The sequence below is a fragment of the Canis aureus genome, chromosome 22, assembly GCF_053574225.1.
Source record: "Canis aureus isolate CA01 chromosome 22, VMU_Caureus_v.1.0, whole genome shotgun sequence".
Taxonomy (NCBI): domain Eukaryota; kingdom Metazoa; phylum Chordata; class Mammalia; order Carnivora; family Canidae; genus Canis; species Canis aureus.
This window is the reverse complement of record NC_135632.1, coordinates 50,897,140-50,906,384: the sequence shown is the minus strand read 5'-3', so window position 1 is coordinate 50,906,384 and position 9,245 is coordinate 50,897,140.

The following is a 9,245-nucleotide window of genomic DNA, read 5'->3' as shown; positions in this document are numbered from 1 at the left end:
TTTTTATTTATTCATGAGAAAGAGAGAGAGAGGCAGAGACACAGGCAGAGGGAGAAGCAGGCTCCATGCAGGGAGCCCAACGTGGGACTCTATCCCGGGACTCCAGGATCGCCCTGGGCCGAAGGCCGCGCTAAACCGCTGAGCCACCCGGACTGCTCGCCATATGCTGATCTTGAGGGCTAGATGTCAGACCCAGATTTTTCCCGAATGTGTCACCTCTCAGGTCACACCCAGAGACTCCGGCCTCTTATCACACCCTCCTCTCCAACCTCTTCACAGCTGACCCCCACATGCAGTTTCTCTCAACCCAGGGGACTCTCTGGGGGAACTGACCCAACCCTGTAAGTCAGCACCTCTCCTCAGTTCCGAATCAGTCTCCTCCATGAGGATAACCCTCAGCCTTTCTGACTTCTAAGCACCTCCATCCCAGACAACAAGAATATCTCCCCTGCTATGGCTGCAGCTATCCTATCCTTAACTGTGTTTTATAAATATCTGGCAACCCCATAGGCCTTGATAGTTAATCATTCTTCCTGCTTTGTAACATTTTGGACATTCCCCTTGTCTTTTGAATCTAGGAAATTCTCATCTATCTCCTTACCTCAGAAGGGCTCCTGTCCTATCTCACACTTGAAGAAGTCCATCTGAAGCAAGGCTGCAGCTCCCTGCCATGATGCTACATATTCCTGCATCTCTCCTCACTAGTGACTACTTTCCTGTTTAAATTCAAAGTCAATGGGGCGCCTAGGGGGCTCAGTGGTTGAGTGCCTGCCTTCAACTCAGGATATGATCCTGTGATCCTGGGATCTAGTCCCGCATTGGGCTCCCTGCAAGGAGCCCGCTTCTCCCTCTATGACTCTGCCTCTCTCCGTGTGTCTCATGAATAAATAAAATCTTAAAAAGAAATTCAAAATCAAGTCTATGCCTGGATTAAGTTCAGGTTCTCAAAGGTATCCCCTTCTTTCTTGCTCTCTGGAAAACTAATTATTGACTAGTAAGTAACTGCCAAACTGCATCGTATTTTTTAAAATTTTAATCTTTATTGAACAATTTTCCAGAGGGAGGGGCAAGGTGGCGGAAGAGTAGGGTCCCCAAGTCACCTGTCCCCACCAAATTACCTAGATAACCTTCAAATCATCCTGAAAATCTACGAATTCGGCCTGAGATTTAAAGAGAGACCAGCTGGAATGCTACAGTGAGAAGAGTTCGCGCTTCTATCAAGGTAGGAAGACGGGAAAAAAGAAATAAAGAAACAAAAGGCCTCCAAGGGGGAGGGGCCCGCGAGGAGCTGGGCTGAGGCCGGGGCGAGTGTCCCCAGGACAGGAGAGCCCCGTCCCGGAGAAGCAGGAGCTGCACCGACCTTCCCGGGCGGAAAGGGGCTCGCGGGGAGTTGGAGCAGGACCCAGGAGGGCGGGGATGCCCTCGGGCTCCGGGGACACTAACAGACACCTGCGCCCCGGGAGAGTGCGCCGAGCTCCCTAAGGGCTGCAGCGCGCACGGCGGGGCCCGGAGCAGCTCGGGGGGCTCGGGGGCGGCTCCGCGGAGGGGGCTGCGGGGCGGGAGCAGCTCGGGGGGCTCGGGGGCGGCTCCGCGGAGGGGGCTGCGGGGCGGGAGCAGCTCGGGGGGCTCGGGCAGAGGAAGAGGCTCCGCGGAGGGGGCTGCGGGGCGGGAGCGAATCCAACAGCGCAGGCCCCGGAGCACAGGGCGCCGGGACACAGCCCAGGATCCGGCCTCCCCCGGGACAGGCAGAGGCCGGGAGGGCCCAGGACAGCGAGGACACTCCTGCCCGGAGCTGAGCAGATCAGCGGCCCCGCCCGGAGCTTCCAGGCCCTGCAGACGGAGAGCTCCGGAGTTCCTGCCGGAGCTGAATCCAGGTTTCCAGAGCTGGCCCCGCCACTGCGGTTGTTCCTCCTGGGGCCTCACGGGGTAAACAACCCCCACTGAGCCCTGCACCAGGCAGGGGAAGAGCAGCTCCCCCAAGTGCTAACACCTGAAAATCAGCACAACAGGCCCCTCCCCCAGAAGACCAGCTAGAGGGATGGGGGAAAAACAAATTATTGACCAAGCAGCACTGGAAAGTTCCAGGGGAAGTCAAGGGATTTACAGTATACAGAATCAGAGGATACTCCCCCTTGTTTTTTTTTTTTTTTGTTTTGTTTTGTTTTTTTGTGTGTGTGTTTTTGTCGTTTGTTTTTTGCTTTTTGATTTCCTTTTGCTTCTCCCCCTTTTTTCTTTTTTCTCTTTTTCTTCTCTTCTTTTTTCTTTTTTCTCTTTTTTTCTTTTTCTTTCCTTCTTTCTTTTTCTCCTTTTCTCAATACAACTTGTTTTTGGCCACTCTGCACTGAGCAAAATGACTAGAAGGAAAACCTCACCTCAAAAGAAAGAATCAGACACAGTCCTCTCTCCCACAGAGTTACAAAATCTGGATTACAATTCAATGTCAGAAAGTCAATTCAGAAGCACTATTATACAGCTACTGGTGGCTCTAGAAAAAAGCATAAAGGACTCAAGAGACTTCATGACTGCAGAATTTAGATCTAATCAGGCAGAAATTAAAAATCAATTGAATGAACAATTTTCCAATTTTTTTGACAGAGCAAATTGAAAAAAAAATGGAATCTTTGATGACAGAGGCTCAGTCAACTTATGTAGGGTTAGTGGCATGTCCAATAGCCTACCATGTAGAACCTAGCAGGATTCTGAGATTGTATACATTACCTTAAGAGATACAATACCAGATTGAATCTAAATGGGCCCCAAAATTGATTGTAGAATCAAACTGATCAAATGTTTTATCGGAGGCCTACCATGAGCACTCCATTTAAAGTAGCAGCCCCCACTCCATTCCCCAAATATCTTGTCACCTGCTTTAGTTTAATTCATAGCTCTTATTATTACCACTTGACATATTTTTATATATTCTGCCTGCACATTGTTCTTCTCTCTCTACTAGAGTATAATGCCTATAAGAGCTGAGACTCTCAGTATTGAATCCTCAGCACCTACAATGTAGGAACTCAATACATATTTATTAATTGAATAAATAAATAGAAATTAGCTTTCCTGTAACTTTATTCTTTCTTCTAAGAACTAAAAACAGAAGCCCTGTTCAATATAACTAAGATCTAAAAAAAAAAATTTAAGATCTAGCTACTCAACACCAACACTGCCCCAATAGGACAAAGAACACAGGGACGAAAGGGCCAAAGGGCATGGGGACCAGAACAGACCCCAAACATAACTGAGGCAATCCACTATCTCTTCACAAATAGAGAACAAATTCCAGTGATGGGCAACACCATGAAGCCAATACCTACTGTCGCATCCTTAGCAGAGCTCAGTGAAAGAGCAAATAACAACTACAATGCAATGTGGGAAATCCATACAATTCTAGAATATCTTCAAGTAACCTCCTTTATTTAGAAACTCCAGGCTTTCTCCCAATCCAGCCATAGAATCCCCTTCAGTCTCCATTCTAGAAATACAACCCACTTACCTCTTCCTCAACTGGTAAATCACAAGAGATTTCAGTGTCTGGGTGACAAGGGCCAAATCCAGGTGTACTCTGTGAGCATTTTGAAACAGCCCTCCACCCCCACCACCACCAAATTCCAGACTTGTCCTTGGATGGTCTCCACCAGTATCAGCAGACTGTAGTCCAATAGCCAAGAAGAGCTATTTCATGTATTTCTTCCAGTTTCCAGGTGTTTGTGGTGAGGATAAGCCCTACACCAGTTACTGCTTCATGGAGGGTTTTAGAATGATCTGTTGATGTATCTGATTCCCATTCTGGACTATGAGCTCCCAAAGACATCTAGGCCATGTTGGGCCCTGTGCCCAGTGCCAGATCGATTGTAATATTCATCGTGAAATCTTTATGTTGACTCAACACCAAAGACCACCACCATGAATTCCTCCTGTCCTTATACACATGCAACATGCTACTCCTCTCAGAGGTGGGGACTGTGCCTCCATCCTCAGGAATACAGGCTGCCTTGTGACTGCTTTGACAGTGACACAAATGACACTGGACCAGTTCTGGGCTTGCTTTTAAGAAATCTGGCAGCTTCCACTTTCTCTTGTAACTACTGTTCTTGGGCTGCTGTCCATGGAAGCCCAGGCTGTGCTGAGAGAAGGCTGAGCCACATAGAGAAGTGATGCTCACACTTTGTTTCACTGACCACCGGAGCTCCCAGGAAACCAGCAGCTTCACCTGCCAGCCTTGTGAGGTAACCTAGTGGAGTCTTCAGTTGATGCAGCCACAGATGTCTTCTGCCTGCAGGAGCATGAGAAACTCTAAGCGAGAACCAGCTAGCTGAGCCCAGACTACTCATAGAACCATGTGAGATGATAATGTTGTTTGTAATCATGAGTTTGAGGATTACTTCCTCATTATTACATAATAACCCCTTCTGACTATAATAATCTCTTGAAAGAAAAATCTAATTTTAAAAAGGAGTGTAAATTCTGTTAACAAATTTCAACTGACTAAATTTTAAAGATGTTGGCTTTATGCAAGGATTCATGAATTAGGCAGCATCCTGTCTAGCAGATACAAAGGAGCTCAAGTGTCCAGAACCTGGTGGGAGTAGTTAGAACTTGGTGGGACTAGGATGGTACACAAAGTAAAAAGAGGGTTGATTACTGCAAGGTTATTTTCCATTAGAGGAAGCAGGGTCTATCATGCAGGTTACCTAACTAGTGCTCCTGAGGTAATTCCTGAGTAGCTGGTTAAGATTCCATGTCTAGAACAGCCAAAATGGTAAATAAGTCAATTCTCAGTTTGGTGATGTGGGGCTTAACATAAACCACTCCATTCTGAGCCTGTAGTCTTGTTTTCAACAGTCCCTTGAGGTCAATATCTATCAATGTCATTGTTAGTTCCTTGTGTTTACTGGCACATTTATTCCCCCAAGTGTTTATTGAGTAGGTAGCATGTGCCAGGCCCATGTTGAGGGTAGGGATTCAGCTTCTAAGGTCCCAATCTCTGATGTTCCAGAGGCACAGACAACTTCCATACATGAAAACACAAACAGGGCCATTTCAAGTAGTGGTAAGAGTTGTTCATTCCTTGTTCCTGAGCCCCTATTATGTGGCTGGCACTGACCTAGGCTGCAGGCACATCAATGAGTAAGACACACAAACCGCCCTGCTGCTCCTGTGGAGCTGACACCATGCAGGGGAGACTAAAACAAGCATCACCCAGCATGGTGAAAGGGGTCAGTGTCTGGAGACAAAAGCAGGGCTCAGAGGTATAGTGGGAGCTGCTATGGGAGAGAGAGGAGCAGCCATGGGAAAAGAGATATGCAGGGCCTCATAACCACCCGAAGACCTGTCCTCTGCATGAGGGGAGCCACAGCCAGGTTCAGAGAAGGAAGACCAGCCCTGAGTTCTATGAAGGAGGTAACTCCTAGGGAGACTTGGGGCAAACAGGCTGCCTCTGTAGATCACGCAGGCAGGGAAGACTTCTCTGAGGAGGTAGCATATGAGCTGAGCCTTTGTACTGACCATGTATCTAGCTTCCATGAACTTGAGGCCTTACTGTCTGCATATATGCACTTACTGTTCTGGACACACATGTTCTGGAGGATCCTATGTCATGCCCAAAGTTACCATGGCCTACTGCTTGCCCATTTCTCTCCTGCCAGAAATGCTTCTCAAACACATTCAATCATCCATATCCCACACTTCCAGGTGCCCACTCTATGGCTCTCACACTCTGGGCCATGTGCCCTCTGGCCTAATCACCCAGGGCCACATACCAGACAGCAGGGGAAGCCTCTATGCACCAAAGACCACAGAACCAACTCCAACTAGCCAATCTTGAGACTGCTAACTACGCCTTGCCCAGTTCTTCTAGAGGAAACCACAATAAAGGATCTTGTCCACAAATTATAAGCTTTATCATAATTAACCATTTATATTTCTATAAAGGTGTGTTTTAGGGAATTTAAAACAACCACAGAAAGAGAGCTGGTTTGGTCTCAGTTAAATGAGCATTTGGTAGGAGGAATGAAGCATGGACAGCAATCACTCAAGTATACAGTAGAGACTCCTGGTAAGGAAAATTGAGAACAGAAAGAAGGGATGGTAAAGAGAGATGTCGCTGAGCAGGTGACATGTGAGTCATATCTTGGTAAGAGAATGACACTGATGTCAGCCTGGAAGGAGGTCTATGTGAAAGCACAGAGTGCAGGGAGTTTGGGAGCATAGCTAAGGGCTGAGGAGCCCATTTTCTAAAAATTTTATTTATTTATTTATTTATTTATTTATTTATTTATTTATTTATTTATTTATGATAGACATAGAGAGGGAGAGAGAGAGGCAGAGACACAGGAGGAGGGAGAAGCAGGCTCCATGCCCAGAGCCCCACGTGGGACTCGATCCCAGGACTCCAGGATCACGCCCTGGGTCAAAGGCAGGTGCTAAACCACTGAGCCACCCAGGGATCCCTGTGGAGCCCATTTTAACTGGACATTGTGATGTCAGGGATAATGAGCATGAGGTCAATCCTTCACTCTATGTGGATTTCTTGAGTATTGATGATGTACAATGGATTTTCCTAGGGCACCAGCTGTGAAAACTACATAAAAAATTCATCTTGTTTGGTTTTCATTCACGTGAAGGGTGGCAGAGGGTAAACAAAGGAATCTGCAAATGTTATTGCATTTTAGAAACAGAAAGAGAAGTCAGGAAGGCAAACTGAGAGTAGGGAAGGAGCTACATATTAAAATGGATTAATATACTAAGAAGGTGACACTCCTCCAGAGACCTTAAGAAGGAATGGATATGACCCAGCCTAGCCCAGCAGAGGAAGACGCTGAAGGAAGAGGAGCAACATGTGCGAAGCCTGAGGACAGGGACTTGCCTGGTCGTCCCAGCAGCAGTGGGACGTCCTGAGGCAGAGTGAGGTGAGTGACAGGAGGGGAACAGGGGTAAAGGCAGATGAAGTGGGGCCCCTCTGTGTAGGGTCACGGAGGCCACTGAGTGAGACACCACCCAGTGGAGCATTCTGAGCAGAAGAGGGACATGATCCACAGTTTATATGAGTGACTCAGGCAGCTCTGTTGAAACCAGGCTTTGTGCATCAAGGCAAGAGGAGATGAAGAGGCCTTGTCACAAGAACGTTGCAATAATTCAGGCTAATCAAGAGGAGGTTTCAGACCAGACTGGTGCAATGGAGTGGTGATAAGAGTTATGACACTGGATATGTTTTGCTGATAGACCTGACAGGGTTTGGCCACAGTTTGGATGTAGGATGTGAAATCATTGGTCACCCCACACTGACTTCAAGGCTCCTGTCCTGTCAGGAAGGATGGACATGCTATTAGCAGAGAGGGAATAAACAAAAGTAGGTAGACGGGGAGACTTTGCAGAAGAGGTGTTCAGCTTTAGGAATGTTGAGACTGCGCTATCTATTAGACTGCCTTTGGGTACATGCTGAATAAGAATCAGGAGGTCTGCCATAGTGGTACAGGTGGAGATAGGAATTTCAGAGTGGAAATGGGGCCACGATAGACCAGAAGAATCAAAAAACATCACCATAGAGGTTGCCTGAGTGAAAGAGAGGGCAAAGAAGAGATCTGTGATCCCCTGAATCATGATACCTAAGGATCCTAAAATTACTTATTTGCACATTTAGGTTAAAGGTTTGCAGGATGCTGGGGTTGAGTGTGAAGATTTAGGTATTGCTTCTGAGTGCCCCTAACACAGTGCTTTATGCTGCAGAGAAGAGCAGGCAATGACCACCTGGGAGAAGCAATACCTGTGTTTTCTCAACCATGGTCCTTCTCCTCCAGCACACCCATGAGGAACACAGCCTAACATGCCCTTATCTTGGGGCCCCTGATGCTCTAAAAACACCCCAGGGCTCCATCTCTTTCGATCAGCTCCTGTCTTTGAGATTCCCAGAGTGCTTGCAGATAGTCTCCTGGGTCTTTATTCATATTATCTACATAATTGTACATGGTGCTGAAGGAAGTGATTAACTCTTATGTGAATACAGATGGAGCTCAGCATAATACTTTATAGTAACATAAGTGCTAATATCACTTTTCTCTCTCTTCCTAGTCCATCCACTTGATTTCAGGGCTCTTTTCTCAGTCCCTGCAAAAAGGAAAGAGACAGAAGCCTCCTGTTCTCATCCTTCCAGAACCTTCTTTTGTTTGACTTGCTAGCTCCCTTTACTCCTCACTCCCCACACCTGCTCCTGCCTTCACTGTTCTTCTCACCACCCTGGTTCCCTTTCATGCAGATGCTGAACACAATGCTCCCACTGCCATCAGCCCACTCCCTCTCCACCCTCCCATCTCTGTATGTGCTCACTGGGGTCACCAAGTCTCTCCTGCTCACACTCTCCAGGGCCACTCTGTACTCTGTGGGACATGCAAATTCTGGAAACTGAGAGGGAATGTTACCCCAGTGTGCTCCCTCCTCCTCTCTCACAAATGAGAAAGGAAATGGGTCCATGTACCCTAATCTACTCAGCATCCCAGCCAGACCTGCAGCTGCATCCTCAAATCCCAAACATTGGGATTCTTGGGGCAAAGTATATGGAAATCCAAGTCCATTAGAATGTGGGAAGAGTCTAGAGATGCCTGGGTTGCTCAGCAGTTGAATGTTTGCCTTTGGCTCAGGTTGTGATCCCAGGGTTCTGGTATCGAGTCCCACTTCAGGCTCCCTGAGAGGAACCTGCTGCTTTCTCTGCCTGTGTCTCTGCCTCTCTCTCTGTGTCTCTCATGAATAAATAAATAAAATCTTGAAAAAATATAGGAAGAGTTTGAATGGGTTCTCTTCAGTTGAATCATGTTTTTTAAAAATTTTATTTATTTATGAGAGAAGGAGAGAGAGAGAGAGAGGCAGAGACACAGGCAGAGGGAGAAGCAGCTTCCTCGCAGGGAGCCTGATGTGGCTTGATCCTGAGAGTCCAAGATCACAACCTAAGCCAAAGGTAGACGCTCAACCGTTGAGCCACCCAACGGTTGAGCGTTCTCCCTAGTTGAATCATGTTGGCAGCTATTTCCATCATGATGCCAAGTTTAAGAAGAAAGCATTTCTCTGTGAGAGATTTATAAATTCATAATTTATAATTGAAGGAAGGAAGATACATGGGCTTGTGTTTTTGAGACAGTGTTGGGCTTCTTCAGCATGATCCATCACCCTTCAGGGAAGCAAAGAGCTGGAAGGAACCAAATAGCCTTGACCTCCTTCACTGCTAAACTTCAAGGCTAAGAAGAAAAGTGATC